Source organism: Littorina saxatilis, linkage group LG6, assembly GCF_037325665.1.
Source record: "Littorina saxatilis isolate snail1 linkage group LG6, US_GU_Lsax_2.0, whole genome shotgun sequence".
In the NCBI taxonomy this organism is placed as follows: domain Eukaryota; kingdom Metazoa; phylum Mollusca; class Gastropoda; order Littorinimorpha; family Littorinidae; genus Littorina; species Littorina saxatilis.
The window spans coordinates 40,305,794-40,327,727 of record NC_090250.1 but is presented as its reverse complement, the minus strand read 5'-3'; the positions used below and the strand labels follow the sequence as shown (position 1 = coordinate 40,327,727).

Sequence of the window (21,934 nt, the reverse complement as noted above, 5' to 3'; positions counted from 1 at the left end):
ACGTACGGCGATGTCTATAAAACTCTCACTTGACCACAACATTCACAATGCAGTGCATTCCAGGATTGAAAAAAACCACTGGCGTTGATCAGACACAGTCACTGAATGTTGTTATTTTACAAATGAATCTGCTTAACATTTGGTAAGACATGACCGTCAATAGTGCCGGGCGGTCGTGAGAATTCAAGGTTTTCAGAGACAGACAGTAAATAACGTGCTCTGAAATAAACACATGCCGAAAAATTCTTTAGTCAGCCAGTTGATCATCTGCCTGACAACGGATAGGAAGTATAAAATTGGTCGCATCATGACAATTTGCTGTGTATGGCGGTCATAGCAGACGATTTGTCTTCAGGACGGTCGTGAGAAAAAATGAGACAGACACCTTGCCCGAGTGACTAGACAGTAAATAACGTGCTCTGAAATAAACACATGCCGAAAAATTCTTTAGTCAGCCAGTTGATCATCTGCCTGACAACGGATAGGAAGTGTAAAATTGGTTGCATCATGACAATTTGCTGTGTATGGCGGTTATAGCAGACGATTTGTCTGCAGGGCGGTCGTGAGAAAAAATGAGACAGACACCTTGCCCGAGTTACAAGACAGTAAATAACGTGCTCTGAAATAAACACATGCCGAAAAATTCTTTAGTCAGCCAGTTGATTATCTGCCTGACAACGGATAGGAAGTGTAAAATTGGTTGCATCATGACAATTTGCTGTGTATGGCGGTTATAGCAGACGATTTGTCTGCAGGGCGGTCGTGAGAAAAAATGAGACAGACACCTTGCCCGAGTGACAAAATGATCAAGCGCAAGTAGAATAAGCCGTAGTTAGCCTTTCAAAACCCTTTCATGTCGTGATTTGATGGAAATTGCTACTTATTAAAAGCATGTTACGTCCAAACCTTTTAACAGCCATTCCAACTGAACAGATTTGTAATTAACGTTTTTGAGACAGACACATTTAGAAAAAAGACCGTTTACTTCACATGCGATTGTATCGACTAAACATAAACACATTCATTGTTTTTTTTAACTAAGTGTGTTCATCTATCTCTGTTCTTTGGTTTCTAATGTACTTTTCACTGGATTTCTTTGTGTGTTTTTGTACTGGTGCCTTTGTCTATTGCAATGTGGCTAAAAAGGGAAATCGTGTCTGTCTCATTTCTCACGACCGACCTACCTTTTTCGCTGGTGGGGAATACAAACTTGACTTAAATTCGATCAAAGTTTATTTTTCATATGTAAATTCCGAAGACATTCGACACAGACCAGTGAAAATTCACGACTAAACAAAACGAAACATTTTATTTAATATCAAAGTCAGGGACATACCCGACTCTGAAGACTGTGAAACCTGTCACCAGCTATCCTTGTTGGAAGTATGATGGTAATGAAGTCATCTCCTCTGTGGGCGATTCACTGTACCCAGTGTGGGTTCATTATAATGCACGCAACACGGTGATTTACCTGCCAAATGGTGTCTGCACTCCAATACATTAGTATGAACGATCTGTGTAGTCCAGGAGCTTACATACGTAGTTTAATTTTTTAAAGCAGACCCCTTTCCCCCTTCCCTACCGCAAGAGCTATGGACCCTACCGGCATTCCAAGCTCTCGCTAACGTCAAAGTACAGCGAAACATGTTGTACGGCTTTCTCGCGAGAGCTGCGAAGGCCGATGATCTTAGTTCTCGCGACTTTCAAAGCATAACAAAGAGCATGTCTCACGGATATCTCGCGAGAGCTGCTGAGATACCGAAAATGTCTATTGCTGCAATCTTTGTTGATGTTTTTTTTAAAAAGCTACTGTCCTCTTGTCCGAACCTTTTACTGGGTCTAGTATAGTGAAGATACAGTTAGAATGCTGTTTGTCGTATGTATTTTATCCTTTCCTTCCTTCCTTCTTGTTGCTGACCCCTTCTGCATTCCATTGCATGATGTTGATGTCAGGGGTCTCCTTGACCTTGCTTGGTTTTCGGCCAGTCGCTCTCCTTGCTCGTCCCCTGGCTCCACTGGACAAGACGAAGGGACCTCCAGTAGCTGAGGGTGGGCTCCTTTGAGGCACGGAGCCCGGCGCTGCACCTGCCTGGGGGGTCCTCACAGGGCGAGCACCATTTCCATTGATTTGGTCTCTGCGTGTATTCATGGCGATGGTGTGCGTGGTACTGTGATCCGTTAAAGTGCGCTGTCTCGCTCAGTACCGCCGACTTCAGCACTAGAGGTTTCTGTCGGGGTTACCCCACCCTTAGCTCCTGGTCAGGGACCTTACCTGGGAGCACAGGTAGCAGAGGTTTTACCGCGCCTACTGCCCGCGTGATGAACCCGTATGAGCACATAGGGTATTTACGAGTCAACAGTGCCACCTGTTCACCACCCCGCTCTGATAGGAACACCGCCAGTTGGTCCAGGACAGCTTATTCGTCCGGGCAAGCCCGACTTTTATTGCTGCAATCCCTTATATCTAAGGCACGCCCCCTATCCGCCGCCTGGGGACCCGCCGGGTTGGGGATGGTCGCCCCGCCACCTAATTGGAGATAGCCTGACCCCGGCATTTTATCCTTTGACTGTTGTTTAAGCCAAGTATCAATTTCAGCCGCTACCCATGTCGTCGCAGGACAATGGGAAATGGCGGCGGAAGAAGAGTTATCTAATATTGGACCAAACATAATGTAAACACGGATTAGGCCTTCATTTTTTAGCACTAAAGAGTCATACGGTCACTACAGTATACGGATTTTATGAATAGGCGTAGTGTTGTATGAAGACCTCATAAACGACTAAGAACACAATGAACGTACTTCTGCACGTTGGGTGTGTGGATTTGGCTTAACGTGCTGGACATTATGTTCGAAGCTGGCGGGTGATGATCATTTTTGGTTTGTTGGTAGAAATCGGTCCAAAAAGCCAACTGTTGCACAGTAAAGAAAACAAACTTCGTACAGAACAATTTAACGCACTTTGTTCTCAATCAATCAATCAATATGAGGCTTATATCGCGCGTATTCCGTGGGTACAGTTCTAAGCGCAGGGATTTATTTTGATTTTTTGATTTTTTTTTTATGCAATTTATATCGCGCACATATTCAAGGCGCAGGGATTTATTTATGCCGTGTGAGATGGAATTTGTTTACACAATACATCACGCATTCACATCGGCCAGCAGATCGCAGCCATTTCGGCGCATATCCTACTTTTCACGGCCTATTATTCCAAGTCACACGGGTATTTTGGTGGACATTTTTATCTATGCCTATACAATTTTGCCAGGAAAGACCCTTTTGTCAATCGTGGGATCTTTAACGTGCACACCCACTGTTCTTGTGTCTTCCTCTGTATTGTGGCTGCTTTTGATGAATGCATTTAATGTTGAAACTACCTTGGGAAGAACGGCCCGACACAAGATTTTTGACTGAAACGCAGACACCTACAAAATTGGGGAAGAATATCCACGGGGCATCCCATTGTGGGTTGACCTAGTGGTCCCCTAATGATGTTAGCTTTCCGGCATTGAGGGAGAAAGCAGCATGATACTCCGTTAATACACTTCCCGTAACGCTTAATTCACTTAGCGTCTGCAGCAGTGATGAGGGACAATTGGTCCTGCCACGTGACCATATTTCTTTACGCTACCGTTTTTGTTTGTTCGTTCGTTCGTTTATAAGTCATTTGACTCAACATTGTTTCTTAGCCTTTTCCAAATTGAAAGTTATTACATATAGTCGATGGGAACATTCCCTTCCCCCTCCCCCCCACACTCCTCTTTACCACGCCCTTATTATTAGTTCAGGTATGTGTGTGTGTGTGTGTGTGTGTGTGTGTGTGCGTGTGTGTGTGTGTGTGTTTGTGCGTGTGTGTTTGTGCGTGTGCGTGTGCATGTGTATGTGTGTGTGTGTGTGTGTGTGTGTGTGTGTGTGTGTGTGTGTGTGTGTGTGTGCGTGTGTGTGTGTGTGTGTGTGTGCGTGTGTGTGTGTGTGTGCGAGTGTGTGTGTGTGTGCTAGAGAGAGAGAGAGAGAGAGAGAGAGAGAGAGAGAGAGAGAGAGAGAGAGAGAGAGACAGAGAGAGAGAGAAAGAGGGCAAGCTTGACCTGAGAGGAGCAGTGTCATGTGATGAGCAGCAGCTGGCAGCCTCCATTCCAAATAGATTGCTTTACTTGTCTGCCCCACTTCTGTCCAGAATATATCGCTTGTTCTCTCTCTCTCTCTCTCTCTCTCTCTCTCTCTCTCTCTCTCTCTCTCTCTCTCTCTCTCTCTCTCTCTCTCTCTCTTTCTCCCCTTTTCTCTCTCTCTCTCTCTCTCTCTGTCTTTGCCTCCCCCTCTCCCTGTCTGTCTCCCTCTGTCTATCCGTCCCTCTTTCTTTCTGTGCGTTCATTACATGATTGTTCTATTTGTCCTTGGACAGGTTTTAAGGGAAAGCATTGCACATTAAACCTTTTCTTTTTTTGTAAGATAATGATCAGTCAGACAGTGACTATCAGTCTCTCTACCCGCTTAGCTCAAGATTAAGAGGTCACTTGCTTGTAGGATTTGGAGTCTGCACTATTGGCTCAGGGATTCAGGAATCTAATTATAAGGGTCGAGATATTTAAAGGAAGGATCCAAGGTACAATAGTCTATTCGTAGAAGCCTGTTGGACGTATCCACCTATGAATCGATCCTTATGCACCGTGATGATTTGATGATTTTTGGAACCACTGACTGTGACGCACGAGCTCACATAAAAGCGTTGCTGAAATTACGGTCTGCTCTCTTTCAGAAATGTTAAAAGGCGGAGTATTGAAAAACCTGATCAATACAATACAATACAATACAATACAATACAGTACAATACAATATACAATATACAATACAATACAATACAATACAATACAGTACAATACAATATACAATATACAATACAATACAATACAATACAATACAATACAATACAATACAATACAATACAATACAATACAATAAACTTTATTAATCTCTAAAAGAGAAATTGCATTGCTGAGCTTTTGTGTCCGTAATAAAACATACATAAAACATTCAAAAATAAACATGTGTTCTTTGTCATTCATACATTCTTGTGTTCTTATACATTTCTTCAATTCATGCATCATTATTCTATCATAATTATGTACATACATTTATTCTCTTTTAACAGTCTGTCTTCAAACGCATCTCAGAGAGGAAGGCTAGAGATTTGTGTTGTGCCATAGGTAAAATCATGTGCTTAGCTATGAAGTAATGTTATCACATGTTATTTAAGGAAAATGAGTAAATATATGTACCAAGCGTATAACATCAGCAAAACTGAGAAAATACAGCACATTGGTTATCACATAAGAAAGTATATTAAAAATAAATTAACATGCATTCACCATCAACAATGCACAAACGAAAGTCAGCACCTTGCCGGTTATCACATATTGTCTAAGAGAGTAGAATAAGAGTATATAATCATGCAAAACAAAATCAACAATACTGGAACAATACAGAACACTGACCCCGTGCATCAGAGCGACAACACCAGCATCTACCGCCCCACCTGAGAATTGAAGATGTGAATTGCAGATGGAATGAACGAATTTCTGTAGCGTGTGGATCTTGCGGTTGGTTGTCTGAATCTGTTGCTCCTGTCTGTCCGTCTACTGTCAAATTCCGGTCTGAGTGGGTGCGAGTCGTCAGCCAAAATCTTCTTCAACCGCAAATAAGTTACAGATAAAAGTAAAATCTCTTTGTGTATTAAAACTATTAAATGAGATTAATATCAACATTTTATGACGCTGACGTCTGGGGCTGAGTCACAGAAATGTCTGAAATAGTTTATTTTATAGTTCGCCGGGGTATAATATGAACAGAAACGAGTACCGCTGCCGCACGTCGCTGGGGACTCGATAATGGTCCTCTGAAATAGTGGAATGACAGATCATGTTCAGCATTGTACACGCCATTGGTTATTCTTGGGAACCAGTAAGCCAATCCAATGCAATTGCCTGTGGGGAGTAACTTCTGGCAGAAAGATGTATATTCAGGTTAAAACATTTCTTGTACACGGTGACTGGCATGCTGTGCAGTGATTCAATTGTCACTTGCTCATTAGACGTGCGTGTTTTGTCTGGCAAAGTGTTCTGCATTAACAGAGATGATTTTAATCGAGTAACCTCTCTGCCGTTTGAACTCTGAGCAGTAGTGAGGAAAGTGTAGCTTGTTTTTCGAACTCAAGACACAACTTTAGTGTAAACTGAACTAAATAAGTATATGGACATTATTTGATTACAAAGCTCAAATCAGCACTGACAATGGATTAGTAGGTATATTACGCTATAAGGATAAATAACAGTGAACGACAACAGTCGAGCATTTTTGACAACAAGAGCTGGTATAGACAAAGGGGTAGACATAGGTGCAGAAGAGTCGTGATGATTTGCTGGCTCGTGCACAAGATACACACTCAGTCTGGAATAAGACGGAGGGATTAGCAGGGTCCTAAGAAGATGCGATACCAACCCAGACTGTCCAATTAGAGTGATAGCCCCAGGCCGGACCTTCATGCTGGCCGCTGATTAATCGCCATCCCCTTGGCCCCTGGACATTGCTTGACCACTCGCCAGACGTGAGAATGTCCTTCGTTAACGTGTACTTTGGTATCGGACTAATTTTTCTTCTGTCTTCTTTTCTCTTGTGTTCTTCTCTTGCTCCTTTACTGCTTTAGTGTTTGTTTCCACTTGTTTTGTTTGGATGTGGTTTATTTTGTTCCACTCTCTACCTATTGCAGTTATCGTCAGATTTTTTAAAGCTACTTTTCCTTCTGATATGTTTCCTGGCTTCTATTTTGGTGCTCGTTTAAGTTTTGTCTCACTCCCATTTTTAGTTTGCCTTTCTTTTACCCTTCGGTCGTGTTATTATCATGTTCTGGTCATGTATGCACGGCCCAATGTATTGGCCTTCTATCTATATATATATACGACTTGTGTCTGTGTGTGTGTCTGTGTGTGAGCTCGCGATGCACGGCCAAAGTTCTCGATGGATCTACTTCAAATTTGGTGGGCATATTCAGGTAGACCCGGGACAGGACACAACCTGGTCGATATTTCAACACGTGCTCTCAGCGCGCAGCGCTGAACCGATTTTGTGCGCGCTGAACCGATTTTGGTTCCACCTCAGCTACCCGGGCCCCCATACCGACACACCAAAGCCAAAGTTCTCGGTGGATCTTTTTCAAATTTGGACACCGTATTCAGCTACACCCCGGACACAATATCATCGATGAGATATTTCAACACGTGCTCTCAGCGCGCAGCGCTGAACCGATTTTGGTTTTTGTGTTCATTTCACCATTATAAGTAACTCTTCCTTATCTTCTCATCTTCTCCAGGTTTTCAGCGTTTACCTCCCTTCCTTCGTATGGTGCACTATAGTATGAGTGGGGCATCTTCGGATATTCCCGGCGTTCTGTTACTATTTTTAGAAGGTCACCGCAGTGTCCAGAACGTAAATTGGACCCGTAAATTATCCTCACTGTAAAAGTGCAAAGGTCGAATCAATTTATAGCCACGCGAAAAATACACTGTCATCTATCTCTCTATAGATACGGATTCTGTGTTTGTGTGTGTGTGTGTGTGTGTGTGTGTGTGTGTGTGTGTGTGTGTGTGTCTCTATGTGAGCAACACCTGGGGATTGTTCAGTTCTGTTTGTGATGTGGTCTGGCGGCTTTTGTGTATTTGTATGTACTGGCCTTCCTTTGAAAAGCCATAACAGTTCAAAAGGGCTTACAGATAAGCTCTAAATTGCTCAATCCTGTTTGAGTGGAGTTCGCCTCCAAAGGTGATTAACACGGTTACATTCGTCGACGAGGATGGGACTCGATATGGTCAGGAATGGCATTATGGCCACTGAATCATTTTCGTGCTGTTCCCATTCCACGAATCTGGGAGGGACCTAAGCTTGGCGGGTTCATTGTTCGGACCCGGCGAAGCCGGCGTACGGCTCTAAGTACTTCTTCCCGGCGAAGCCGGCTACCCGGCGAAGCGGGTATTCATTCTAGTCTCCTATATGTGTAGTATTCGGGGTCAGTGTTGGGGAGCACTCACAAAACACGAAGAAACATGAACACAAAATAACCATGAGTAAAATGACTCGCACAGACATAGCTGAGAGTACTTGCGCACTTCTGCTCTAAAATACACCGGGAAACATCTTTTGCTATTTTACAGAAACGGATTGGCAGGACGATTGTTTGCTGTTCTGTCATGAAACAAAACCCCTTTGACATTAAAACGTTTGCACAAGCGTCGATTGTAGTAGTGGAGAGAGTTTGGTCTGTTTTTCTCTGACCGAGTAGCGTAACGCCGCAACATGACATAGAGACCTTATCAAGGACTTGCCCAGCAGTGATTCTTCGATCGGCAATCAGAAAGAATATGGGACAGGGTGAAAAATCAACGTTGCAAGCAAAGAACCTGCCAGAGGATATGGACAGGGAAGACCGCCAGTCACAGGGAAGAGCAGATACATCTGACACTGGTCTGATGGCGGGCAGAGAGAGAGAGAGAGAGAGAGAGAGAGAGAGAGAGAGAGAGAGAGAGAGAGAGAGAGAGAGAGAGAGAGAGAGAGAGAGAGAGAGAGAGAGAGAGAGAGAGAGAGAGAGAGAGAGAGAGAGAGAGAGAGAGAGAGAGAGAGAGAGAGAGAGAGAGAGAGGGAGAGGGAGAGGGAGTCTGGCATTTGTTCTTGCATTTAATCGCACTTTTTCTTCCATACTGTCGAGTTTGACAGACACCTCTAGCCCCCTGTCTTCTTTCTTGCACAAAAGATAATTCCATGCCGTCAGCGATTTTAATCAGAGTTTGTAGAAGATGGCTTGTCAGCCCTTGTGCACGTATCATGGCGTCCTCACTTGGAGGGGTTGGGGATGGGGGTGTTTGGGTTGAAAGAGAAGGAGTCGACGCAATTGTGGAGGCTTTCATCACACTTGCGGCAATCTGAAATCACATAGAACGGTTTTGGACAAACGGGCTGGAGAGGGAGGGGAGAAGAGAGAGAGAGAGAGAGAGAGAGAGAGAGAGAGAGAGAGAGAGAGAGAGAGAGAGAGAGAGAGAGAGAGAGAGAGAGAGAGAGAGAGAGAGAGAGAGAGAGAGAGAGAGAGAGAGAGGCAGGCAGGCAGGCAGGCAGGCAGAGATGTATAGACAGAGAGTCAGAGAGCGACTGAAACAAAGGAGAGAGAGAGAGAGAGAGAGAGAGAGAGAGAGAGAGACACACACACACACACACACACACACACACACACACACACACACACACACACACACACACACACACACACACACACACACACACACACACACACACACACACACACACACACACACACACACACAAGATGACAGACAGAAAGAGAGAAAGCGTAAAATTGCACACTGGCCTGGGCGCGCATGACCTTGGGGGGGGGGGGGGGGGGGGGAGGAGTGTGATTGGCTCGTGCTTTAAGATTGGCTTGAATTAGCACAACCATCTTCTTTGAGACTGGACCATCTAAATTCCCGAACAGGAAGAGTAATTTCCTGCACCCTAGGTCACGGTGACATTATAATAGTAAGAACAACATCAGAGAAGTCGATGGTGCTATGTGTACGGTAATGAACATTATAAGATGTTTGGTGGCTTGTTGACAGACCAGCTTTTTTGTTGGTCCAAGGGGACCATATCGTCTTTTGTTTCATCTTTATCGACCAAGGCCGAAGGCCGCGGTCAATAAATATGATACAAAAGTCGATAATTATGCCCCCCGAGGACCGACAAAAAAGCTGGTCTGTCAACAAACCACCAAACATCGTTTTTGTCATCATTTTGGTAGTGAGAAAATAAGTGCACAATCAACCCAGGGAGCCATGCTTTGAAACACGGGTTCCGTGCTGATAACCACACGAGTCTTGGTTTGATAACCACTGGCAATCAAAGCTGGCGTGTGAAAGCAACTTTCTGTGTTTTTGAGTTCATTAAATGTTGGGATGAATATGTCAGGTTTGAGGATGCACAGTTCTGTAGGTTCATCTCGGTATTCCACCCCCTCGGCTTTCTGTTGTAAATATTAAGCTGAGTGATCGAATGTGGAAGCTACGTTTGGTCAAAGGTCACAGAAGATTTGCGTCGTGCAGCGAAGGAAAGAATCGCGATCTTGTTTCCGACTCAGTACCTCTTTGTTTTTCATTAGACCTGTCATTCTGCTTGCTCGGCTTTGTTAGATGTTTGCATATCTTGTTGCTATTTTCTTTGCTTTTATTATTGTTTCTTATTTGTGCTTCGTTTATCGATACAACGTCTTGTGCACGGGTCAAAATGTGTGTGTCAGGGGTCGTTTTACTTGAACTTGACGTTCGTGTTTCTCCGAACGTCTGTGTATCGAAACACAGATACACGCACTCCATGACTCTGTAAGAAGACAAAACATATCGCTAGGTTTCATTTGTTTTTGATGAATGTATGACCTTTCATTAAGTAGTTTTGTTTTTTGTTTACTTTTGCCAGTTTGCCAGTTCATTTTTGGAACTTTGCAAAGCAGTGTCGTGTCGTCTGTTTAGGTCTGGGGAAACACCAATGAAAAGAGCCGAAGAATCCCCGAGCGTTTCTATTGGGTTTGCTTTTGATTATCCATGTATAACCTGCTTCCTGCAACTATGGTAACCGGGGATTTATTGCTTGGGGAACATGAGATTTATTTCCCAGGTGCTTGTGAATGAAAACTCGTGAAAATGATGACAAAAACTATTCTTAGTGGGGTGTTCTTGTTATTAAGGCTCGGGCTCTGTTTCTTGTTGTCAATTCTGTCTGCTACCATCTATCTTGCTGGTATTTTGTCTTTTCTCATTCAATGCCAATTTTCCTTCGTTTTGACTTGAGGGTTTTGCCTGCTGCGTTGGGGAACCCGGTGGCCCAGTTGGGGGATTGGGGGAGCATTTGACTTGTGATCTACGGGTTTTGGGTTCGAATTCGGGCCGGGACGAACACGGGATAACTTTATGTGTAGACTCACAGAAGGTGTCCATGTCCCACCCTCGTGTCACCACTGTGGTATGAAAAGCACACACACACACACACACACACACACACACACACACACACACACACACACACACACACACACACACACACACACACACACACACACACACACACACACACAGAGTATGTTGCCGATAATGGTTGTTGGTGTACATTTGGGGTTACTATTTGAAAAGGAATCTTAAAGAGGTGACATTTTGTTTTATTATAGTCAGTACTCTCAAAAGACATTTTCTGGAACTATTGGTTGAGGGAGATACTTATTCATTCATATTTAACAATTAAATGTATTATGTACAGCTAAACTAGCTGTCAGTTTTCTATTGGTTAACATTCAAACAGTCCATGTCTGTATATATCTACCCCCAATTCTGCTTCACGACTCTTTTCTATCCTTAGCGGATTATGACTTTATTCAGTTATTCTGCAGAAAAGACAAATGCTGGAGAAAAACCGTTCTTTTCTGCAGCATTTCTGCATAATGTCATCTTTCGCCGAAGCAGCGTTTTTTTCTGCAGCAAAACATTTTACTGTAGTAAAATTGAAATCAAGAATGCTGCAGTAAAACGGTGCTGTTGTTTTACTGCAGAAAACATGTTTACATTTTTTTCGGCAGCATTTTGTACAGGCTCTTGGCGGATTATGACATTATTCAGTTATTTTGGAAAAAAACCGAAATGCTGGAGAAAAACTGTCTTTTCTGCAGCATTTCTGCATAATGTCATCTTTCGCCGAAGCAACGTTTTTTACTGCAGTAAAACAGTTTTTCTGAAGCATAATGTTTACTTGGTTTTCTGCAGCATTATTGTGATTAACTTTTTCTTCAGAATAGTCTGTGACAGTTTTTTCTGGAGAAAAACGAACGACCTTGTAAAGTAGCGTTTGTATTTGTCGCCCCCTGGGATAGTATAATAGTTTGTAACTATTGGTAATTCTGGATGAGTCCATCTCTCGACACCGTCGCGATATAACCCTGCACGGTTGAAAACGACGTTAAACACCAAATAAAGAAAGATCTCTCGACAGAGGGGGGCTCGCGTGCTCCAACATTATAACGAGCCAGTACAAAATGCTGCAGAAAAAGTGTAAACAGGTTTTCTGCAGTAAAACAACAGCACCGTTTTACTGCAGCATTCTTGAGTTCAATTTTACTGCAGTAAAATGTTTTGCTCCAGAAACACCCGTTGCTTCGGCGAAAGATGACATTATGCAGAAATGCTGTAGAAAAGACAGTTTTTCTCCAGCATTTCTGTTTTTCTGCAGAATAACTGAATAATGCCAAAATGCTGAAGAAAAAGTGTAAACAGTTTTTCTCCAGTAAAACAACATCACCGTTTTACTGCAGCATTCTTGATTTCAATTTTACTGCAGTAAAACTGTTTTACTGCAGAAAAAAACGTTGCTCTCGCGAAAGATGACATTATGCAGAAATGCTGCAGAAACAAACAGTTTTTCTCCAGCATTTCTGTTTTTCTGCAGAATAACTGAATAAAGTCATAATCCGCTAAGGATACTTTGCTGTCCATGCCCTGTGTTACCTGTCCACCTCTTTGTCCGTCAGTTCTGCGGATTTCTGTCCTACTTCGATGTTCCATTGGTGGTAGGATGTCCCATTCTCACTGACCATAATGGTCCACTTTGTGAACTACAAGTCTTGTCCTCTCGTCCAAAAAGCACAGTCCTCAGAGACAGATTCAGACCGGCGTTACGAGAAAACGAAACAAACCTTCACCCCGTTTCCCCGAAAGACGTCAGGGACGTTACCACAGCCAGTCACACAATGTCGCAACGGTAGCACGTCATTTGATAGACCTTTTTGCAAAGCTCGTTTCCGGCAGACTATGTCCCCCAGTGGACCAATCTCCACCAGGCTCACACTTCTTACGCGACACGATTGAATTCCGCTGCTACTGGATCTCCTTCAGCTAGTTTGTGTACTGTCACGTCTAGTTACTGGAGGTTCGGGATTGCTTGTGCTGGTGAAGTGGAGTGGCAGTAAACCTACTTCCTCTGGTCAGATCTGCCTCTACTTTGCCCCACTTCAGTTGACTCGTGTTTTGTTAAAACGGGTCGTTTGTCTTTTTTACGAGTAGTCTGGGAATCTACTGTTCTAAAACTCGACTGGTCTCAAGAGGTTTTAACGTGACATAACTTGATTATTCTGGATTTGGTCCCGCGTACTTATTCGCACGAGACATTATTTTGTGTGTATTGGTTTTTTTTTACGTGTAGTCTGGGAATCGTTCCGTGCTAAAATTCCTCTTGGTCTCAGGAGGTTTTTATGTGACTTAACTTGATTACTCTGTATTTAGTCCAATGTACATATCCCTCGACACCGGTGGCTTTTTGTGTATTAGATTCTCAACGACTTATGTGTCTTCTCGTCCCCTTTTTACGAGTAACATGGCGGATGTTCTGTGCCAGAACTTCTCTTGGTGTCAGAAGGGAGTTTACCTGACATAACTTGATTACTCCTTACTGAGTTCACTGTACTGATCCACACATTTGGCTTTTTGCATATTAGATTCTCAAAGACTTATTTGTTTAAGTTATTTATTCTCTTTTAACGAGCAGTCTGCGAATCGTGCTGTGCTAAACCTCGACTTGGTTTCCAGGGGGTGATCAACTGACATAATTTGTATTTATTTAGCCAACCGTAATGTCTTCTACGACAGGCATGTGGCTTTTTGTGTATCTATATTGTCAACGACTTATATGCCGTACTTATATCTTTTCATATTGTATATTTGGGAATCGTTCTGTGCTGAAACTTCCACTTGGTCTCAGGAGGACTTTACTACGTGACATTACTTAGATTATTTTGTATTCTGTCCATCGTACTGATTCGCACAACGCATACATGTGTTGTTTTGCGTATCACATTCTTAACAACCCATCTGTACTGTTGTGTACATTTAAGTTGTATACACCATTTCGCGCAATTCCCATTGTGCATTTGGGCAACACATTGTTTCTTGAGAGATTGAATTACATTAAAACCACAATCCTTCCCGTGACAACGGATCGGTTCAACATCGCGCGTTTGGCCAGGACTAAGCGGCCGATGGAAATATTAAGCTAACAAGCAATGGACTAGACGACCAACCCCTAGATCTGGCCATTTACTAACCTACTGTCCGACCAATACACGAACCTTAAACTTCAACGTAGCACAGAACAGTCATAAACATCAGAAAACTTCGTCAGACAGATACCTAAAAGCATCACTGTCAGCAGACCTTTGAATGATTGCCTTGAAGCGAAACAGAGGCGGAAGTATCAAGTTCCAGCCATCCCATGACACCGACGCCCTCAGTCTGTGATGGTGCAGTTCCTGCGTCCATTTACCCACAAGGAACGTCAAATCACCGCCACATCTAATGACCCCCTCTCAAAGAAAACCTCCTCTCGGCCAGCCCTCAAGAACTGGGTTCTGACAATTGTCCAGACGCTGTATTTCCCTGCTGAGGCTGAATGGGTCAAATTCGACTACAATTCACAAACACCATTTTAAGTCCCCCACCCTCCCCTATTTCAGACGCCTCTCCCTTCTACGACCTTGCTTTTTTCAGCTATCATGTACATAACTTCTGAAAAGTGACCCTCAGTGTAAGACTCCCACAATTGTAGGTCCTTGTTTTCTCTGACTTGTGAAGGCCTTAAAGCGGACGGGGTAGGAGGTGGGGGGTTAGGTCCACTGCAATTTGTGCTGACTTGAATCCTATACGAACTCCCTCCCCCTGTTATTTGCTGAATTCGATCATTAAAAAAACAAAGTCGTTGTATGATGAAGCTGCAGTAATAATACTCGCCAATACTAGCATCACCCGCCATTAAAAGTGTCGCTAAGGGGCTCCGCTCACATACGTAACTTCAGCAGGACCGACGACGCACTGCAGCTTATCCCACTACACATAGCATGACAGGAAAACAGGCAAAATACTCGTCATAATCCCTATCGCGGCATAAATAATAGGCCGTGCGTCATCTGTGTCGCTGAAACTGCGCAGGTATATTTTTGCCCATAAGCATCGCACGAGATGGGGTCGCCTTCTGCGGGGTTGCCCGTTTTGGGGAGAAGTGATCGAACACGACACCTTCACCCTAGCCGGTCAGTGTTGGCCGGACAAGCACACTCAGCAGACAGGGCGCACGGCGCGTGTTGGAGGGGTGGGTTTGGGTCTCTTCACTTCACGCTGAAGGCTAGCAGAGGGACAACTTACAGCTCTAGATCAAGTTTCCCCGGTGTTGGTACAACTCATTGATTTTACTGCTGACCGACCCTCACTCAAGTCCGAGACACAGGGAACCCTGTAGATGTCCTTTGCTTTTTGTAGTCTGGAAGGAAAGCCCACAGAATGATCTTGTTGTTGCTGAGGTTTTGTGTAGTCTGAAAGTGGAAGAATCAAAGTGTAATGTGGTTGCAGCTGGTTATCTATCTGTCGCCGAGTGTTGTGATCTGGCTATACAGAAGAAGCTAGATATTATATTGTTATGGCTTTTGTACATTTATTTGTTTAATATTTTGAAAGAGTAATATGGATGTGTATCATCTTTCTGTAGTCTCTCGTGGGAGAGAGAGAGAGAGAGAGAGAGAGAGAGAGAGAGAGAGAGAGAGAGAGAGAGAGAGAGAGAGAGAGAGAGAGACACACAGACAGAGAGAGAGAGAGAGAGAGAGAGAGAGAGAGAGAGAGACAGAGAGAGAGACAGAGAGACAGAGAGAGAGAGAGACTCAGACTCAGACTCAGACTCAGACTCAGAACTTTATTACAAAAGGATAAAGGTTTTAGGCAAAGCCTATTCTTCCAACCTGTCTACAACACATAAAGACAGACGCACATTAAAAATATAAATTCAATCATATAAAATACAGAAATACATTGTATGGAATGCAACACAATGTGCATTTAAGGAATTACATAAGGAGAACTCAAAAATTACAAAATTACATTGACATAGTTATACCTTTCATTTGGGAATAAAGTTGCTCCGATCAGCTACACATCTTTAACACTAGTACAACATGTTTAACAAAATAACAATCGAACAAGACATTTCATTCACGAATGATGTGTGAACGTGACTGTCTCTTAAACATTTTCACTGAAGTTGCATTTCTTATCTGTTGGGGGAAGGAGTTCCAGAGAAACGCTCCCGAGAAGGCTAAGCTCGATTTGTAGAGGTCTATGCGAGGTATAGGAGGGATGATTTTTTGTGACCCATATCTTTTTGTGGCATGGTTGAAATGTGATTGCAAATATTTAGGACAGTCGTCATTTAGAATGTTCTACATGAACACAGCCTTGTTTAACGTCAACTGATCTTTCAAGGGGAGGAAATTCAAGAGCTTTAGTTTATCATCCGTAAGGAGATGGGGAAACACGTGGACAAGAGCACGTGTTTCCGACCCCCCCCCCCCCCCCCCCCCCCCGCAAGTGATTGGCCCCTCCAATGTTTGTCAGAAAGGATATTCTCTCTTCCACAACCCATTCAAACCCGACAGAGTTATTTCCAAGAATCGTCTGTTGAAGCTGTTTGTGTATATAGTGCCGTCTAATACAATTTAATGGTTCTAAGTAATTGTTCCATTCATCGTACGATAAGAGAAATTGAAAATATGTTGATCAAGGAAGAGTGGATCTGTGGTAGAACGAAGAATTGAATTGATTTACTTGTGTTGTGCTGTCAGGCTGATTGTAATAACCCTAGTTGTCCGATTCATTGTATGATATGAAAAGCCAACAAGTGTTCATTAAGGGAGAGTGGATTAAACTAGAGAAAACAAAGTTATAAGAAAAAGGACACTGATTAGTCTGTATTGTGCTATCCGGATTATTCACATGATCGTCAGTTGGCGATTCAGCTGCGGGTGTTCTTTGAATTGAAAGGTTTTGGGTTGTTTGTACTTGTAATTAAATTCATTTGGCACTTTCATTCTCATTTCACCCAATGCGTGTTGATTTATTCTTTAAAACTGATATTTCAAGTCAAGATTTATTTCTTTGTAATTCTATTATTTGGTGTACTGAATTTTGCGGGGGTAGCAGTTATTTCGAAGGCAATGATAGAAATTGAGATACTGTTTTTTCTCCGCACAGAAAAAAAAAAATTTCAAATTTCACCCACTGGCTGTTCGCAAATTACATCTCAAAGGCATATTGTATTAATTTTGCGCGTGACGACATTACACAAAAAGTCTAATCAAACTGCAAAAAGTTGTATTCTATGGGGTGCATCCCAGTTCTGTTCTTTTTGCGGCAAGGATTATGATTAAACCCCAAGTCATGAGCTGATATTTTTCTGCTGTTGTGCGAGTGCCCAAGGCTGTTTCTGTCCGTTTCTGGAGAGTAGCAGGTTTCTAACAAACTGAGTTAGCCACATTGCCCTTTTATCACCACGCTCTGCCCAACATCAGGACAATTATTTTAGGGGAGTTGGGAGAGTCTGCTGGAGGGAGAGGTGCAAATAGCGGCAGAGATTCAAACGGATGTTCTCCGTTTTAAGCAGTTTTTATTTTACATCAAAACACAAGAGTATCATTGTGGAATAAATTAAACTATCTTGCTGTATTGTTGGACGTCTATTGGTTTATGGCGTTCGTTTGGGTTTGGCGTACGATTGGTTTTGGGGTTCGTTTGGTTTTGGGTGTTCTTTTGGTTTTGGTTGTTCTTTTGGTTTGGGTGTTCTTTTGGGTTTGGGTTTTCTTTTGGCTTTTTTTGTGTGTGTTATTTTGGGTTTTGGGGTTCTTTTGGGTTGGGTGTTCTTTTGGGTTTGGGTGTTCTTTTTGTTTTAGGCGTTTGAATTACATGACCATTCTTTTGTTATTGGAACAAAGAGGAGAGACTCCGTATTCTGTTCCAGACAAGCGTTACATTTTGTAGCATGTCTTTCATTCTGTGTTATAAGCCGTTTCCAAAAACTCGTGCCATACTATTTCAAATCTAAGTATTTGAAAATGACGTGTTAACACGCCGTTTCTTCTTGCCGTACTCACAGCACAGTTTTAAAGCTCATCATCTCAGATCTCAAATTAATTCATCAAAAACTTGTCAATGTGCTTAGAGTGCGCCCACGCTTATTAATGTTGGTATGCGACCAAGTGAAAGAATGGTCTAATCCCATGTAAAAAGTCTTGCGAGATCTGATATGGTGAGCTTAACTGTTTTCACGAGAAGTATGCCCTTAACCCTTGCACTGGATATCGCGACAAATGCCGCGTCTTAGTACGTCTATAGTCTGCTGGTTGAACCTGTTTAGTTGGTTAGACATAGACATAGAACACTTTATTATCTCAATTACGAGAAACTCGGATGTGGTGTATCACAATAAACAACATAAAACGTAAGAACATAAATAACATATCGAGGCGCAAATAGTCAGCTCATAATAGTTAAGGTTAGGATCATAATATCAAAACTAATCTCTCTCTCTCTCTCTCTCTCTCTCTCTCTCTCTCTCTCTCTCTCTCTCTCTCTCTCTCTCTCTCTCGCACTCTCGCGCTCTCTCTCTCTCTCTCTCTCTCTCTCTCTCTCTCTCTCTCTCTCTCTCTCTCTCTCTATCTCTCTCTCTCTCTCTCTCTTTCACAAGCAGACGCGCGGGTTCATAGGCGCATGAAGTTAATTCTTTCTTTCTTTATTTGGTGTTTAACGTCGTTTTCAACCGTTCAAGGTTATATCGCGACGGGCATGAAGTTAATACATATATATATATGTTAAAATTTGCTTAAACATGGATCTAGATTTAAACAATATCACATTATCTAGGTATATAATTATTTAGGTAAAAACATAAAGGATTTACAGTTGTATCAGTGTCGTATCATATATAAGTACGTTCTAACGTCGTTTTCAACCGTTCAAGGTTATATCGCGACGGGCATGAAGTTAATACATATATGTATAGGTTACAACACTCGTGGTTTTTTATATGGCTTGTATTTCAGTCAAGACCCAGCGGATGAATATCATCGGGAGACACGAGCCTCTGGCGAGTGGCTCTCGATTGATATTCCCGCTGGGTCTTGACTGAAATACAAGCCATATAAAAAACCACGAGTGTTGTAATCTGTATATCCCATTCTACCATCAAACACAAAGTGTAGACTACTAGCGGCACTGTTGCGATCTGTGCAGGGTAAAACTGTTGCCAGCGAGACTTAGCCCTTTTGCAACCTTAAACTAAGTGACCGTCGCTGAAAAAATAAAACGAATGAGTGCATCGATAAGTACGCGGTAACACTACTTTCAGACCATTTAAAAGCTTTAAGTAAAGGTTCATAAGTTGCAAGAAAGTAATGAAGTCGAATAGAAATTAATTTAGTTGAAGCGCACAATTCTTTTGTTTTGCGTTTCAGGTCGGCAGAACGGGCGAAACGGGTTTGGGACCCATTTGGCTTACTCGATTCAGAATCGATTCCACGTTGTTTTTCTCGAACGTGTGTAATTAGGCTTATTGACAGAGAAGCAAATTTTAGGGAACACATATGTAGGTTTAGATTTAACCATTTGCTCCCTATTTGAAATGTATCTACGTGATAAACTGTTTTGCGAGTGTGTTTGCATGGATGAACTTAAACTGGTATGTGTGTGAGGAAAACGCGACCGACACGTCTGTAACCGCCGATTGATTGCATTTTGAAGGAATATGACTGGATTACGGAAAAATATGTGGACTTACTGCAGAGCCAGGCAAAAGAGTAGACTTGCTCGCAAAACACGTGAAACAGCCGATGTTTGATAGCTGAAGGCGCACACCAAAACACACTACCGACAGATTCTCAAAAGTCGTCTGCTAACGATGCAAGGGGAGGGTACTCGTGTTTTTGTTTTGGTTCGCTAGCATCTGGTTATCTTGTAAGTTGAATGTTCGTTTTTTTCGACCTGCATTGCTTTCATAATGAAAGAAACTTTTGCTTATTGCATCTCATACATCAGATCAGTTCTGAGATTCATTTTTGCGTGCAACTGATATGGTTTTCTGAGCCGTGCAATACGATTTTAGAACTTCATACAAATGTGTCACATTGTTCGGCGCGAGGTCAAAGGTCGGGAGGAAAGTAGTCCTTTGCCCAAATCGGAATCTGCACTATCATATATTTTTTGGAGTCCATGATGTATTTATTGAGCTATAAAAATACAACATATATACCCATACTGAAGTAACAGAGACAAAGAAGGGAGGTCATGGGATATATATATATATACTAGAGGAATACCCGGCTTCGCCGGGGTGAATCGCGAGACAGAGACAGACAGCGTGGCGGTTCATCACAATCACCTCTGCAGGCGAAGTCCTGTCAAACGGGATTGAGAATTTTAGAGCTTATTTCTTAGCCCTATAATTATTATCTGTTGTGGCTTCTCAAATGCCTGAACATACAGACAGACAAAAGCCGCTAGACCCCATCACAAACAGAACTCTACAATCCACAGGTTTTTGCCCCCACACACACACACAAACACACACACAGAGAAGCCGTATATATATATATATATATATGTATATATATATCTATAAATATATAGAGATAGGTGAGAGTGTATTTTTCGCGTGGCTATAAATTGATTCGACCTTTTCACTTTGACAGTAAGAACAACTTACGGGTGCAAGGGAAGCGTTCTGGACAGCGCAGTGACATTCTAAAAATAGTTACTCAGAAACGGGAATTTGAGGTGAACGGCGCGAGACAGAGACAGACAGCGTGGCGGTTCATCACAATCACCTTTGAAGGCGAAGTCCTGTCAAACGGGATTGAGAATTTTAGAGCTTATTTCTTAGCCCTATATTATCTGCTGTGGCTTCTCACATGCCTGAACATACAGACAGACAATAGCCGCTAGACCACATCACAAACAGAACTCTACAATACACAGGTTTTTTCCCACACACACACACAAACACACACACACACAGAGAAGCCGTATATATATATGCATATCTGTATCTATAAATATATAGAGATAGGTGAGAGTGTATTTTTCGCGTGGCTATAAATTGATTCGACCTTTTCACTTTGACAGTAAGAACAACTTACGGGTGCAAGGGAAGCGTTGTGGACAGCGCAGTGGACAGCGCAGTGACATTCTAAAAATAGTAATAGTAAGTTACAAACGGGAAAGCCACACGAAGGAAGGGAGATAAACGCCAAACACTGGAGAAGATAAGGAAGAGTTACTTATAATGGTGAAATGAACACAAAAACCCAAATCAGTTCAGCGCTGCGCGCTGAGAGCACGTGTTGAAATATCTCATCGATGATATTGTGTCCGGGGTGTAGCTGAATACGGTGTCCAAATTTGAAAAAGATCCACCGAGAACTTTGGCGTTGTGATGTGGTGTAGCGGCTATGGTGTGTCGGTATGGGGGCCCGGGTAGCTGAGGTGGAACCAAAATAGCTGAGGTGGAACCAAAATCGGTTCAGCGCTGCGCGCTGAGAGCACGTGTTGAAATATCTCATCGATGAGGTTGTGTCCGGGGTCTCTCTGAATAAGCCCACCAAATTTGAAGCAGATCCATCGAGAACTTTGGCCGTGCATCGCGCACAGACAGACACACACACAGACACACAGACACACAGACACTAGTCGTATATATATATAGATATGTTAAAATTTGCTCAAAAATGGATCTAGATTTAAACAATATCACATTATCTAGGTAGATAATTATTTAGGTAAAAACATAAAGGATTTACGGTTGTATCAGTGTCGTATCATATATAAGTACGTTCTATGCCAATATAAAAAAAAATAAAAAAAACCACTTTATTATTTATTGGTTTTGGATCCCACATGCACCCATGCGTCAAAAGATAACACACACGGGATACTTTGATATGTGTTAGGAATTGCACCAGGGTAAGGGCTGAGGGCAAAGGGGAGTTGTTGCTGAGT

General features: G+C 42.6%; 1 protein-coding gene across 1 annotated transcript in view; it reads left to right on the top strand.

Annotated features, from left to right (window-relative positions):
* The window catches only part of LOC138968016 (serine-rich adhesin for platelets-like), a 305,824-nt gene that overhangs the window by 183,758 nt on the left and 100,132 nt on the right, over window positions 1–21,934 (top strand). The window lies entirely within an intron of this gene.